Source organism: Felis catus, chromosome X (genome assembly GCF_018350175.1).
Source record: "Felis catus isolate Fca126 chromosome X, F.catus_Fca126_mat1.0, whole genome shotgun sequence".
Classification (NCBI taxonomy): Eukaryota; Metazoa; Chordata; class Mammalia; order Carnivora; family Felidae; genus Felis; species Felis catus.
In genome coordinates this window covers 65,568,740-65,585,596 of record NC_058386.1, presented here as the reverse complement: position 1 = coordinate 65,585,596, position 16,857 = coordinate 65,568,740, and the positions used below count along the sequence as shown (strand labels likewise).

Sequence of the window (16,857 nt, the reverse complement as noted above, 5' to 3'; positions counted from 1 at the left end):
ACTAGATTTTAAAACAAACTGGATTACTGATAAGAAACAATTTTCTGGTTATGATGGACAAGGAAAGGTTAATTTATTATCTTTGAGATCTAAGATATTCTTCTTAAAATTTTTTCTAATGCCTATTCTTGACTTTGTAGAAACAGGGGAAATAGGCAGAGTGGCCATAAATCCATTATGAAGATCTTCTACACTACTGATGGTACCTTCTCCTTGACGTCAGTTGCTTATTTTATTGATATGTCTTGAATTTCCCATTATAATTAGCTATGTGTTGTGATCTAGGAAGTTAACTAGTTACTATTGTTTATTAGTGCTAGAGTTGGAGTGAAAAGACGGATAATTAAAAATAATGGATAATCTCAATAACTACTAAATTCTTTAAAATGTATTATAGATTTTTTATAGAAAATTTACCTTTTTAAGTAAGTTTCTGATTATGGATAATAAGATTGAATTATATTCCCTGAATATACATACATGGGCTGCCCAGCAAGGAAAACCTACATAACATGATGGCAGATAGGGAAACCTAAGATGTAGAAAGAAGTTCATCCACAAAATAACCAAAACATGAAAAATTGAGACCTGAGTAAAATGTTAATAGCCAATTTCAAGATAGGTTTTTAAAGACACATAACCAATGTATATTCTGTTAAGTCTGAAAAGAATGGCTCAGAGAAAAGTGATACAGGAAGAATTTGAAGGAGAGAACGAGAAGTTAATAAAATACATGAAAAAAAAAAGAATTACCTATTGAACAAAAAGATAAATTTCATCCATCAATGTTTAAATACAATAACTCTCTATACCCATTCCTAGCAGATATATTTTTGTTGTGTAGTCTATTTTCTAATTATGATAGAAAACTGCAACACTATAAAGATACAAGAAACATTTCAGCACTTCATTGACTTTGTGAATGGGGATCAACGAAAAAGAAAAAAATACAATTTATAATATAGTGAGATTATTTACCTCTTGTCCTTTCAACAGAGAAAAATTAAAATACAATGGTATAAGCAATTAGGCCATAAACTTTAATAATTACAAGTTGCAAAATATCAAAATGTCTTTGAGATCTATCCTATACCACCTTCAAAAAATCAGCATTGAAATTCCTTATCTAGCCCAACAGTGTGTATTTCAGAAAACTTTGTGATATTCAATTTACCATCTAGGAATATAAAAATCTATTTATATCAAATAAGTAAACAACATATGGCACATAATATTTATTGCCTTATTTATTACAATCAGGTATTCCATTTCACCAGAAACATCAGTAAACACAAAGTTAAATTCTTAAGAGAATAAAAATATCAGTACCCTAAGCACAGGGCTATGTTTTTTTCAGTACTCTGTAGGCTAGAAATTTGAGTTTTAACATTGATATTAAAGGTTTCTAGAGTTTTCTTTTCAGAAATACTATGCTTCATTTACCATGTAAGGTTTCACTAAAAATTAGTAAGAGTTGTATTGACATCATTAGAAACACTATTTTTCATGGAGAGTTTTCTTGTCTTCCAAAAATTAGCACAGAAAGGAGACAGAAAACAAATAGAAAGGAGGTAGAAAAAAATATAATCATAAAAGAAATGGGTGAAAAGGTCACTTGAATTAAACTGACTTAAAATATACATATACAAATTGTACAAAATATAGTTATAAACTGGTTCACAATTAGAAATTTTACATTTCAGCAAAACTTATAATGTTATCAAATTATTTTTGCAATGTTACAGATCACTAGCTTATTGAGCATCTATTACAATAAGGCACTAAAGAAAACATAAGGTACTCTTCGTGCCTACAAAAAAAATTTACAACTTAGTTAGGAAAATAAGACATATATACATATATACCCATATACTTGAAAAGTCAACTAGCAATGCAAACAGTATATACAATTAAGTGCCCAATGAACTGCACATAAAAAGAGAATAAGAGTTCAGAGAAGGGAGAGACTGGATATGATGAGAAAAGGCTTTTAGGTATGGACCTTAAGTTTTATTTTGAAACATAGGTAGAATTATGAAAAATAGGTAAAAGGGATAGAGTAAATATTCCAGGATGGGAAAAATTAAAAAATAGAAGGAGGCACCTGGGTAGATCAGTCAGTTGAGCGTCTGACTTTGGCTCGGGTTGTGATCTCGTGGTTTGTGAGTTTGAGCCCCACACTGGGCATGCTGCTGTCAACCTGTCAGTGCATAGCCCTCTTTGGTTCCTCCATCCCCCTGTCTCTGCCCCTCCCCCGCTTGCACTCTCCCAAAAATAAATAAGTATTAAGAAAATTAAAAGTTGAAATAGAATGTAAAAAACAACAGTAAAAAGGGAATAAAATGGATGGCACAAGGCATGCAGATGGGAGTCAATGAGTAAACCAGACTGGCTCTTACAAATTGGAAAAATTTATTTAAGAGAGAAGTTTAAAATACAGTTGTTAGGCCATAGGGAGACACCAAAGTTTCTGAGTATGAAAGTGACTTGTCAAAAATGATGCCTTTTGTGAAGATTAATCCACAAAAGATGCCTTTTGTGAAGATTAATTAGTACATACAGTGAATTAAACTAAAGGGCAAAAGCCAGGGAGTATGATAACAGGAATGAGAAAGAAGAAGAGTGGGGACATTATAACTTTAGAATCAATTACATTTGGTGATAAATATATATGGGAAATCAGGAGAAAAGAATTAACCAAGAGGACTAGATACATGGCTTTGGTCAAATTATTTAACCTTCTGTGCCTCAGTTTCCTTATCTATTATAATGAGAAGGTTCTCTAGAGTTCATTCCAAATCTAAAATGATTCCATGATTCAATAGCTTTAAGATTTCAAACTTGGGTGACTGACTAAGGAGAATGATATACTGGTGGCAGACATTGTTTTATCTAGAGCAGTAGTTCTCAAACTTTAGCCTACATTAAAATCACCTGGAAGGTTTCTTAAACACAGATTGCTGACCCAACCACCAGAATATCTGATTGGGAAGGTTGGAGTAGTGGCAGAGAATGTGCATTTCCAACTTGCAGGTGATTCTAATACTGCTGGTCCAAAGACCCTACCTTGAGAATCCCTGGTTTAGGAAATGGGGAAAAAATCCATCGAAATGGAATGTGTATACACTACAATTTGGAATGGTTCTCATGAAAGCACCTGCAAGTATTCATGAAACTATTCTCTTTATCACTGGTGCGTATACTTAATAACTACATTTTGTAAAATTTTACATGAGAAAATGAAGTCACAGAATTATAGTTTCATATAGAGTTATAGTTGCTTCTTCTGGTTTCCATAGCACTTTCTACATATATGTATTACCTAATATTGTTAACACCTCCTATTTTATTATCACATCATTTGCTTTCATGTCTGTCTCTTTCAATGGACCCTCAAGTACTAGAGGTAGAGGATCATCTTATTTCATTCCCAACATGTAATAATTCCTGAAATATATAAAGAAAAATAAAATAATGAGATAGCATTTTTCTTAAAGTAGTAATTTAAAAATGAGATGGAAGCAAAGATTTAGGCAGAAAGATATTCAATGAAAATTAAACATTCAATAAAAGAAAGGTTGAATACATTATAGATAACAGACTGTTATGCAGAAATTTAAATCATTTTAAGACTGCCTTTGCTGCATCCAAAAGGGTTTGGATTGTTGTGTTTTCATTTTCACTTGTTTCCATATATTTTTTAAATTTCTTCTTTAATTGTCTGGTTGACCCATTCATTCATTAGTAGGATTCTCTTTAACCTCCATGCATTTGGAGGCTTTCCAAACTTTTTTCCTGTAGTTGATTTCAAGTTTCATTGCATTGTGATCTGAAAGTGTGCATGGTATGATCTCAATTCTTTTATATTTATTGAGGACTGTTCTGTGACCCAGTATGTGATCTATCTTGGAGAATGTTCCATGAAAAATAAAATAAAATCATTTTAAAAGAGTACTTAATAGTATTGGAAAATGCTCAAGATGTTAAAATTGGATACAAAATGTTACATACTATGATGCAAATTATGAAAAATATGATATACATAATATACACATAGAAAAGTAATACAATATAATTTGGGTTATAAGAAGTATTTTAATTCAATAAAAAGTATATAATAATTTAATCATCAACTTGAGGTTTAGTTGTGGTATATCACATTGAAGTTGAATGCAAAAATTTTTGCACTGTTTTTATTTACTTCTTATGATCAATAAATGTTTATGAAGAAATTACTCTAGGTAACTATAATGCTAGATGATAAGGACGAACAGTATCCCAAAATCATTTTCTTTAGAATATATTAACTGGTATATAAGGTTTCTTTTTAAATTCTAGATAACTTTATTTTAAATGTTAAGGGTCTATCATATTTCTGTCTTGAGCTTTTGCTGATGTATTTTCTTTAAAAATAATTTTTAAGTGTATATATTTTGAGAGAGAGAGCAAGTAGAGTAGGGGCAGAGGGACAGGGGAGACAGAATCCCAAGCAGGCTCCATATTGTCAATGCAGAGTCTAATGTGGGGCTCAAACTCATGAACCATGAGATCATGGCCTGAGCTGAAATCAGGAGTTAGATGTTTAGCTGACTGAGCCACCCAGGTGCCTCTGGGTGTATTGATGTATTTTCAAAATTCCCTTCATTTCAGACATCCAGAATGGAGTATTTCTTCAGAACAAAGGTAAAATCTAAGTACAATTCTTAGTATGATTCTCCTTACATTTGGATTTTTTTTTAAATTTCTATTTGAGAACATTTGTGTTTGTTATGAAACACCTCTTTCCTTTTAACCAGGTTAAAGAATGAACAATGTTCATGACCATGAAAAACTTCCGTTTAATCTTCTTGATTAAGATGCTTCTAACAGAAATGGAAACAGCATTCAAATAAAATAGGATACTATTTGAGCAATCCAAGTGCTCCAAATCACTTGTACCTGTTATTATCAGATAACTGAAGCAAAAATCCTATGTATGTATATACAAGTACATATCTCTGAGTTCCCTTAATAGCACCTAGTGAAAGAAAGTTCTGGCAAAAAATAAGAGCTTAATTAACATTGAGTAAAACAGCATAACTATCATATTTAATTATTACCATTCACTAGTGCTAGTAACTGGTGTTTTGAAGAAAAAGAGATTAATAGAAGAAATAAATTCCTGCATTCTATAAGTTACAGTACAAGGTAATGGTCCTCAAGCTTTTTGAGTATAAAGACCTCTTTTTAATACCAAAAATTTCCATGAACCCCACATAACAGTAGTTGTCAAGTTCAGTGTCGCTGACTGAGCAACTACATAAAAATAGTAACTTTCATAAATTAAGTACCACTTTTAAGTAAATGAGAAATTTTATTAAACTATAGTCAATTCTTGTTGCAAATAAAAACAGGGATCACCTGCAATGACAGAGCTCTTGATTCCTAAGGGAATCACCAGTCAAAAGTGTATAGCTTTGGCAAAGATATACATACGATGTATATCAATTGACTATAATAATTTTGAAGTTCCTCCTAGGTGCCAGGCACGATGACAGGCCCAGGTGATAAAAGATAGAGACCCTACCTTCAAAAAGTTTAATATAATGGAACATTAACCAAAAATTATAAATACAGTCAGTACAAAGAATGATATAATTAGATAAGGAGATAGTGAAGCCATTAAGAAAAGGTGCCTATGGATGACAACTGGGCCAAGTCTTAAAGGATGAATTGGAATTACTGGGGTTTAGGAGAAGATGGAATTCCAGGCTGATTGAAAGCCCAAAGCAAATCTACAGAAGTTATAGATATTATCATGTGGACTTGGAGACAAAGCTCTGAATTGGTCCTATAAAATAATATATAAAGCAATTGTAGAATATAAGGATAAAAGAGATAGGAAGAGGAATTAATCATAAAGGACCTTACGTGATTATGTTAAAGGAGCCTGAATCTTATGCTGAAAATAATGAGGAACCATTAAAGAGTTTTAAGCTGAGATGTGGCATAATCAGACTTCTACTTTAGATAGAACTTTCAGGTAGCTGTAGAGTAGATGAACTTGAAAAGGATAAGAAGAAAGGTAAGGAAAATATTTGTTGAATAAAATGATTTAATGGACAGATAATCCTGTAATAGTCCCAAAAAGAGAAGGTGTGAGTTTGAACTATGACTATAGTAGTAGGAATAGAAAATAAGGAACAGTTCAATAAATATTTACATCAAATCAGCAGGATCTAGTGACTGATTGAATGTAAAATATAAAGGAGAAGAAGTAAAAGATAAATCCTAGTTTGAGTAACTGGGAAGAAAATGGTGTTTCCAAATGAGACTGAAAATACTGAACGAAGAAGTCTTTTGAGCGAAAAACTGAGGACAATTTTAAATATGTTGAAGTGCCTGTGAGACAGAGCTATCTAGCAAGAGTTGGATGATGAGCAAGTGGTGAGTGTGATGTTCAAGTGAGAGAAATGTGGGCTTGTCATATAGATTAATCAAAAATAAAGTATAAATTAGTTCACACAAGGAAAGAGTGCAAAATCAGAAAAAAATGTGCAAGAGAATCCTGGGAACACCTACACTGAGTGGAGAGAAGTTCATGAAAAGCATAGATAAAGTGCAGTTAAATATACACAAGGAGAGCCAAAAAATGTTAAAGAGTGTTATGAAGTAGAAAGTTTCAAAGGGAAAAATGTGATCAATATTGTGGAATGAAGTTGTGCTATCTAGTAAGATAAGACATTTTTAAAATGTTCATCAGACTTAGAAATAACAGTAAGTAGTTTCTGTGGAGTGGAAAAGAAAATTTAGACTCCAGTGGGCCATAAATTCCTTTATTTCTTCAACAGTGATTTATTAAGTATGTTTCATTTGACAAGCATGATACCATATACTGGGCAAAATAAGAAAATAACATGGCTGCCTTTCCTTATGTTGCTTTTACCATGTGGGTAGGTGCCTATCTCACCAATACTCTGGACAATGGAGAAGAATAATTTTAATGGGGAATATCAAAAAATTAAGGAAATAATTTGCAACCATTTTCCTGGTTAGAGAGAGGAAATATATTCTCAATTAGGAGGAAGAGAGAAGATTTTATATTTACACACACACACACACACACACACACACACACACACACACAACACCATAATCCTGAATCATCTGAGCTCCAGGAAAACCAAAAACCTAGATTTTTTTTTTACTTTCTTTCTTTTTCCTCATCTTAACAAATGACAAGAGGAAAGGAAATAGATTTAAAATGAAGCTGTATTGGATAGACAGGTTGGAAGATGGTGGCAGTGTAGGAGGACCCTAGTCTCTCTTTGTCCCAGAAATACAACTAGATAACTACAAATCATCCTAAATACCCCAGAAATTGACCTGAAGATTGGCAGAGAAAACTCTACAACTAAAGGTAGAGAAGAGGCCACATAGAAGAAGGTAGGAATTTTGACATGGAGAGAAACAGATCTTGGCCACTGTGGTGGCGAGAGAGCTGCAGTCATGGAGAGTGGCAAGAGAAAGACTAACACACAGGGGAGCTCAGAGCATGGGGAATAAATCCCCATAGAAACTGGCTTGGAAAGGGAGAGGGGCCAAACTTTGTGACTTCTGGCAACCATTTGGGCTTAAAGTCTGGAGTTTTAAAGGTCAGCAAGACAGGCTGGGATAGGGGCTGGAGGGCACTGTGGTGCTCCTGGAGTGAAGGCACGCAAACAACCCATAGACATACAGTGTGGAATCAGTGATCTGAAGAGTACTGGGACACACAGTGGGGAGGTTATATTCTCATTTCAGAGTGTGTTGCAGAGAGGCAGTGTTCATGGAGAGACACCTCTGGGAACAAAAGAACTGGCAGGTGCCATTTCCCTCCCCTGCCCCTCAGCATAAGCACAGGGCAACCTGTGGGAACACGTGTAGCTCCAAAACTTGCTATCTAACTTGCTTACATCAAGCCCTGTCCCCCCATATTCTGGTGGAACTGCCCTTCTCCACCTCCTTTGCTTCAGCCCCCAATGTGGTAGGCCCCCTACCTCAGAGGACTGGCCCAAACCCCTGCCCACACTGCATCTCCTGACTTGGGAATTTTGCAGAGTCTCAGTTTCAGTGGTGGTAGCAACAGGTCTCATTTCAAAAGCAGACCAGATCATGTCTAGTTAAAACATACTACATTTATGGCAGGGACCAAACACTTCCCACAAAAGGCAGAGTACCTCTTCAGACAACTATCCTGAAGGACAAAGCAAAAGGCAGAACACATGCAGCATACATTGGAGACACTTCCAGAAGCACCAGGACCTGGAGAACAGGGGACACTACATGGCAGGGCACTACAGGACCTCTTCTTCATAAGGCCATTACTCTCCAAGATATTTTATTATCTCCTTACTTTGGAAGTATGCTTTCCTGGGTCTATCTAGTAAACCAAATCTCAGATTCAGCAGATTATATGCATCTATATCCCTATAACTCTTGGACTTTTTCACCAAGAACCCTAGGTTTTCCATATTCTAAGATAAAGACTTTCCATATTTTCCAGTATTATTTTTGTTTTTCAGCTTGAGTTTCTCCATTTTAGTATCTGTCTTATTCTTTATGGGTAAAAAGCTCCTAGCTACTTCTGAATACTTATTTGTTTTCCTATTAATACCCCTTGTTGTTGTTATTCTAATAAGTGGATTCCTTGATTTCAATTTAAAATTTTCAAATCTTTGGATCTCTCTAGATATTACCAATCTTTACTACTATTCTTTGCTACTTTCAAAATATTTAGGTGCTAACTTGCCACAAAATGTGAATAAAATACTCCTCATTACTTTTTTTTTAAAGGAAAGTCTTATTTTAGCAAGTGTATCCTTCAAATCATTGCTATCCCCACATTTTACTGTCACTCTCTAAAAGCAATCCACAGTATGGGCTGCCTGGGTGGCTCAGTCGGTTAAGCATCCAACTTCAGCTCAGGTCATGACCTCATGGCTTGTGAGTTCAAGCCCTGCGTCGGGCTCTGTGCTGACAGCTTAGAGCCTGGAGCCTGCTTCAGATTCTGTATCTCCCTCTCTCTCTGTCCCTCTCTTGCTCACGCTCTGTCTCTCTCTCTCAAAAATAAACATAAAAAACTTAAAAAAATAAAAGCAATCGACAGTAAGGGATAATGATAGCCAACAAAAATACTGTTATAGAAGCTTACGTTTAGTCTGGGAATCCCTTTTGAGCTGCTATTATTATTATTAGCTATTATAATTATGTTTGTAGTTGAATATATTGCCATGTGAAGTAAAAAAAAATTGCCTTAATAACCATCTGACTTCAAGCAATATTTTACATCTCAAACCTAAATTACTAGGTGGGGAAATAGTGCAATGCAACAATAGCAAGTATATTAGAAAGTCAGGAGGCATAATAGACTAGATATACTAGATATACTAAAGCAGGATATATATATATATATATATATAATGCATATATACATATTTTTAAATATTTTATTTATTTATTTTTGAGAGAGAGAGAGAGAGAGTGCAAGCAGAGGAGGGGCAGAGAGAGGGAGACAGGAGACAGAGAATCCTAAGCAGGCTCCATGCTGTCAGTGTAGAGCCTATATGGGGCTCGAACTCACAAACCCCAAGATCACGACCTAGTCTGCAATCAAGAGTCCGACACTTAACCCACTGGGCCACCCAGACGCCCCAAGCACTGGATATATTTTAGCATTTAGATGGACTGTCTAGAAATTCTGACTTTTAAAATCCTCAGTAATCTAGGGGCAACTGGGTGGCTCAGTCTGTTGAGCGACTGACTTCAGCTTAGGTCATGATCACGCGGTTCTTGAGTTTGAGCCTTGTATCAGGCTCTGTGCTGACAGCTCAGAGCCTGGAGCCTGCTTTGGATCCTGTGTGTCTTTCTCTGCAACACCCCCCAACCCCTGCTCATGCTTTCTATCTCTCTCAAAATAAATAAACATTAAAAAAGTTTTTTTTAATTCTCAGTAATCTAAAAATACAGGTTAAAAGAGTTTATATTTATATTTTTCTTAGATGTTCTTTTAGTCTTTTTTATTTCATGTCTTGGAAGGATAAACGCTATTAGAAATTCTCTCTCGTACTTTTTTTGTACTTTTTTGTAGTTTATGCTGGATTTGCTTAATGGGTGTTTCATCATCACCTGTAAACAAAGAAGTTTAAACTACTATGCATGGCACATTTAACAACATCAGAAAACACTTTAAAATAATGAATAAAACATTTTGTAAATCAAAAAAACCTCTTGGTATATTTGAGACTCCTCTGGAACCGTACTTTCTTAAGGTATTATTAATCTCTGTACTATGTCAAAATGAACTAAGAAATATAAAATCAGAATTCTAATCAGAATTGAACTGTAAATATGAGACACATTTTAAAATTCGCAACAAAAGGGATCAGCTTACATTATGATTAACATCACATAAAAAATTACTGGATTGTGGTTATTTCACATTAGCTATCTGGGTGTAAAGGTATGACAGGTTTTAGGTTTGGGAATTATTAGACTGATACAGATTCAAATTCCAGCTATGCCACTCAATAACTAAGCAGTCATGGTTAAATTACTTAAATTCATGAAGTCTCACATCTTTTATTTATAAAATGTATCTAATTTTAGTATACATGGATGCTATGAAAATTAAAAAGAGAGAATGTACTATGTAAAGTACCCATCGTGGTACCTTAAACATTACAGTCTTCAATAAATACTGAAAGCAGCATGATCTAGTAGAAAAATAATATTATAGTCTTGGAATCCTAATATATCAGGGCTTGAATCTGAGTATTTATAATTTATCAACTATGTTACCATAAGTAAGTTGTCTAATCTTTGTATCTTTGTTTTCTCATCTATAGTGAGGGCAACAATGATAATATACTTTACATGGCTATTCAATGATTAAATAAGAAAATACACAGTGAGCATTCAATAAAGCATTCATTCTCTTACCTTTTCTCAAAAATCAAGTAGAATGTATAGCTATCTCTTTAAAAAATAGAATGGAATATTAAGAATGAAATCTTGCCATTTGCTACGATGTGGATGGAGCTAGAGAGTATTATGCTAAGTGAAGTAAGTCAGAGAAAGAAAATACCATATGATTTCACTCATATGTGGAATTTAAGAAACAAAACAGATAAAAATAGGGGGGAAAAAGAGGCAAACCAGGAAATAAGACTCTTAACTACAGAGAACAAACTGAGGGATACTGGAGGGGATGTGGGGGGGGGGATGGGTTTAATAGGTGATGGCGATTAAGGACTGTCTGTACTTGAGCACTGGGTGGTATATGTAAGGCTTGAATCACTAAATTGTACACCTGCAACTAATATTGCACTGTATGTCAACTAACTGGAATTTAAATAAAAAACTGGAGAAAGAAAAAACTGCATATCTGCTATGTCACTATAAAAACACTTAGCTCTAGGTGAAGGGGATTAAGGAGTGAACTTGCTGTGATGAGCACTGGGTGTTGTATGGAAGTGCTGAATCACTATATTGTACACCTGAAACTAATATTACACTTCATATTAACTAACTGGAATTTAAATAAAAACAAAAAATAAAGACATTTAGCTCTTACGTCTTTTGTGATACAAAAGGATAACTGAGAAAGTCCTTATCAAAAAAATGAAATAATAAGCTATAGCCAAAAATGCTGTTTTTAACCTTGTTTTGTAAAGTACTACTACTTTAAATGAATTTTACTAAAAGGAAAAAATTCTAAAGTTATCTGCACAATAAACAATATTAAGATCTATATTAAAGCCAAAGAGCTAGAAAAATAAGACATTTTACTATTTTCTCAATAAAAACACTGACACCATTATTAAGGTTTCATAATACATTTGTGGAATAAATTCCATAAGGAAAGCACTCATTCTCTCTCTCTCTCTCTCTCTCTCTCTTTTTCTCCCCCACCCCTCCCACCACTGGAACAATCTATTCAGTAGTATAAATAATGACACTGACAATCCTTTCAACTTTTCTTAACATACCTTGAGAAACTATTAAACAGTGCAAGTGAAACTCATGAAATAATCATTGAACCCAATGTCTGCCTGAAGAGATTTCACATTAGCTATGACACAACATATTGCTATGACAAAACAGAGTATGGTGACAAAAGCAACAATTACTATTACAATTATTCTACTGCTGCTGCTGCTCTTAACAATAAAATAATGACTCCTATCTTTTATTGAATATTAATTGGGTTTCTTGTAGTCTGCTAAATACCTTTAACTATTTTGTTTCAGTTAATCCTCACAACAACTGTATGAAGAATGTATAACCACCTTTGTTTTATAGATAAAGAAACTAACTTTCCAAAAGGCACAGTTGTCAGAGTCAGGATATAAAAACCAGGTCTAACTCAGGGTGCTCATGTGGCTCAGTTGGTTAAGCCTCTGACTCTTGATTTTGGCTCAAGTCATGATTGCACAGTTTGTGGATTTGAGCCCCTTGTCCAGCTCTGTGTTGACAGCATTTGCAGAGCCCACTTGGGATTCTGTGTCTCCCTCTCTCTTTGCCCTTCCCCCACTTGCGCGCGCGCGCGCGTGTGTGTGTGTGTGTGTGTGTGTGTGTGCACTTTCTCTCTCTCTCAAAAATAAATACATATTTTATTTAATTTTTAAATTTTTTTAATGTTTATTCATTTTTGAGAGACAGAGAGAACAGAGCGTGAGCTGGGGAGGGGCAGAGAGAGAGGGAGACAGAATCCAAAGCAGGCTCCAGGCTCTGAGCTGTCAGCACAGAGCCTGACGCGGGGCTTGAACTCACTGACCACGAGACCATGACCTGAGCTGAAGTCAGATGAGCCACCCAAGTGCCCCTCAAAAATAAATAAATATTTTTAAAAACAGGTTAACTCTAAAGCCCATGGTTTTTAAAACTGCCTCCTAATTTCTCTAGGAATATTTGTCTTAGACTGCTACAATAAATATATAAAACACCATAAATTTTGTTTCTTTTACAAATTTTTAAAATAAAAACCAAGACATGGAAATTTATGCAGTGGATGATTCTGATGTTTCTTACATAAAAATGAGAATATTTACTCTGTATCAGACAAGTTTTCTTAATATTAAGAACACCACTAATTTTACCATTAACAAATATAAAAAGTAGTTCAAAAACTTGGAAATATAATTCCTGGTAATTCTTTTCTGATCCTACAAAAAATCTGTTTAAATGTTTATTTAATTTTGAGAGAGAGAGAGAAAGAAAGAGAGATTACAGGATTACATAAGAATCACTAATATTAGGAATTTCTGGTATAGGAGAGGATAATGATAAGATGTACCAGGGCTAGCATGTTTTTTAACAACATTCAAATCATATCTTGTCTCATATCGGTAATAAGTTATAGTAAAGACTAGGTTTGGAAAGGAGGATACCTAGATTTTAATATTGACTCTAATACCGTCTGTGGGACTTGCCAAGTCACCTCACCACTTTGAAACTTTAGTCTCCTCTGTGCAATTAAAGGGTTGGACTAGGTTATTAAGAACATTAGCATCCCTGGGACACCTGGGTGGTTCAGTTGGTTAAGCGTCCCACTCTTGATTTCACCTCAGGTCATGATCTCTCAGCCTGCTTGGGACTCCCTCTCTCTCCCTCTATTTCTGCCCCTCCCCTACTCTCGCTCTCTCAAAATAAGTAAACTTAAAAAAAAGACCCTTAGTATCTCTAACTTTATATGAGTTTATTCTACAAAAACAGAAGGTCAGCTATCTTTTTTTTTTTAATTTTTTTTTAACGTTTTTATTTATTTTTGAGACAGAGAGAGACAGAGCACGAACGGGGGAGGGGCAGAGAGAGAGGGAGACGCAGAATGGGAAGCAGGCTCCAGGCTCTGAGCCATCAGCCCAGAGCCTGACGCGGGGCTCGAACTCACAGACCGCGAGATCGTGACCTGGCTGAAGTTGGACGCTTAACCGACTGCGCCACCCAGGCGCCCCAGAAGGTCAGCTATCTTAAGGACACTGAGCAGAACTACTTTGCTCAATTTGGAACTCTCTTCATTATCTTTTTCAGTTTTATTTCAACATGTAGAGCTATTAGTGAAGAGTTCCCTTGGTTAACCTCCCTGAACATACACTATCAAATATCACACACAAATGATATTTCTCCCATATCACGTGCAACCAACAATCTGCATTCCTCCTAGTAACTTCCACAGACTAAGAACTTGAGTTGAACTTTATTTTGTACTTTAAGAAAAAAAAGTCACTATTTACTGAAACATATTTTCTAGTTCTAGCTTATATCAAATTGAAAAATCATTTTTATACCATAATTCAGCTTTAAATCACATACAGTTAACCAGTCTGAACAGGAACCAACACTACCAAATTCTAAAATTAATGATTCAAACTATCAAGATATTCTCCAAATGTACCTGAATCAAAATAGTATTTCTTTTGGTTCAAATGCCTTAATTGGATTTTTTCACGCTTCTATTAGAACTGTGTGGTAACTGATAGCCCATCCAATAAGATATTAGCTTAAAATTCATTCAAAAGAAAAGAACACATTTTTCAATACCCAAAACAAAAATTTTATTCACAACTTATAAATTATCTCATTATTCATCTGCCCATTGAGTTATTTAGCAATAAGATCTTATTGCAGCATTGTTGCTATTGTTTCATATTAAGTGCAAACTAAAAAAAAATAATGGTGTCGCTATAGGCAGTACAGTAAAAGCTGTACATTTGTGTTTGCTTATATGTAAGATAGTTTAATGACGCCATAAATATCAACCAATCAACCAGGGACAATTGATTTCTCAGTCTCACTCATCTGGTTCTGGACCTTCTAAAATTATTTTAATATCACACAGCTCTACACTATCTTTTATTTTTTTATTAATTTTTTTTAATGTTTATTTTTGAGAGAGACAGACCGAGTGTGAGTGGGAAAGGGCAGAGAGAGAGAGAGGGAGACACAGAATCTGAAACAGGCTCCAGGCTCTGAGCTGTCAGCACAGAGCCCGACATGGGGCTCGAACTTTGGAATGGCGAGATCATGACCTAGGCTGAAGTCAGATGCCCAAAGGACTGAGCCACCCAGGCACCTCTCTAAACTATCTTTGAAAGACTGACATCTCTAATCTCTACTACACAGGACAGAGTTAACTAGGAAAATGTTACTAAGATATTACCCTTGATATGCTTATTTGATTGGTAGCATTTTCAGTCAGTGAAAACATGCCATAGAAGAAACAAGAAATACATTACTTAACTACATAAACACTAGAGTTCCATAGTCTCCCAGTTAGGATTTAAATTGGGGGGGCGCCTGGGTGGCGCAGTCGGTTAAGCGTCCGACTTCGGCCAGGTCACGATCTCGCGGTCCCTGGGTTCGAGCCCCGCGTCGGGCTCTGGGCTGATGGCTCAGAGCCTGGAGCCTGTTTCCGATTCTGTGTCTCCCTCTCTCTCTCTGCCCCTCCCCCGTTCATGCTCTGTCTCTCTCTGTCCCAAAAATAAATAAAAAATGTTGAAAAAAAAATTTTAAAGTAGGGTTACTGACTATACCAACACAGACATACCCCTGGAGTGTAAATAGGTATTAATCTTTATCCCTATGTTTTCAATCATGTCATTCTACCTATCTGGAATTACTTTCCTTTCTCCCATGGCCTACCCTAATCTTCTAAGTCTGATGTCTTCCATGAAACCTTGAGCATTCTAGTCAATACTGATATCTTCAACATCAAGCCAGTGTTGCAAAGTTAACACTTAGTGTTCTCTAATTGTTCAATATATGCTGGTTTGATTTCCACAACTAAATTATAACTTCCTTGAGGACACATTCATGTCTTACATTTCTTTTTCATCCAGAGTTGTGGGAAAAAGAAGGTATCCAAAAATGTTCATTAATTGATTAGATTCAACAAAAACATCTCCTATTACTATATTAGTACAAAGACATTAGGAGAACCTTTCTCCAAAAAAAAAAGTTCCCAAAGAGTAATTAAAACCACAAGTCTGCTTCATGAAGAAAACTACTGATTTAATAAAATCAGTGTATTCTTTGTGTATAATGATATCAATTTGTCCTATGATTATAAGCTTGAAGATAGTTCTTTGCCCATTCAGTTTTAGAGAGGACAAGTATTTAAAAGTTCTTACTACATCTCTATGACCAAAATGCTTCAGACACAGTTAAAAAATAATAAACCAGGACTTGCTTCCTGTAACACTTAACTACATGGTATTTTGACAAGGTCTTCTTTTTTAGTCATTCACAACAAAAATTATCTTTTGTGGTGGGGGTGGATATATTTCTCTTGAAAGGTATTCTAATCAGGAGACTTCAATATATGATATTTAATAACTGTAAAATTACAGGACCATCAATCAACTAACTTATACCATTTATAAAGATATCAGGGTCATAAAATGAGGAACAACTTTGCGAGCACTAAAATTAGTTAATTTTTATCATTATCAGAACAGAGATACCTGAGATTCATAAGAGAGTAGTTTCCACTGCTAATTCTGTTGGAAGCTCATTCATGCTCAGTTACTGACTGGTATCAAAAGCATCTAATATGTATAAACATAAATAATCTGCTATTTGTATTGAACAGGCAGTTCTCAACTTCAGATGTATTCACTTAGAGAGAGATTATTTTAACAGACATGTTTGTCTGCTGAAAATAAGAGTTTCTTGTCTTCTCTCTTCAGCTAATTAATCTTTTTTTTTTAATTTTTTTTAAATTTTTTTTTCAACGTTTATTTCTTTTTGGGACAGAGAGAGACAGAGCATGAACGGGGGAGGGGCAGAGAGAGAGGGAGACACAGAATCGGAAACAGGCTCCAGGCTCTGAGCCATCAG

General features: G+C 35.0%; 1 protein-coding gene across 2 annotated transcripts in view; it reads right to left on the bottom strand.

Moving 5' to 3' along the window:
* The window catches only part of TENT5D (terminal nucleotidyltransferase 5D), an 87,192-nt gene that overhangs the window by 60,269 nt on the left and 10,066 nt on the right, over positions 1 to 16,857 (bottom strand). The window lies entirely within an intron of this gene.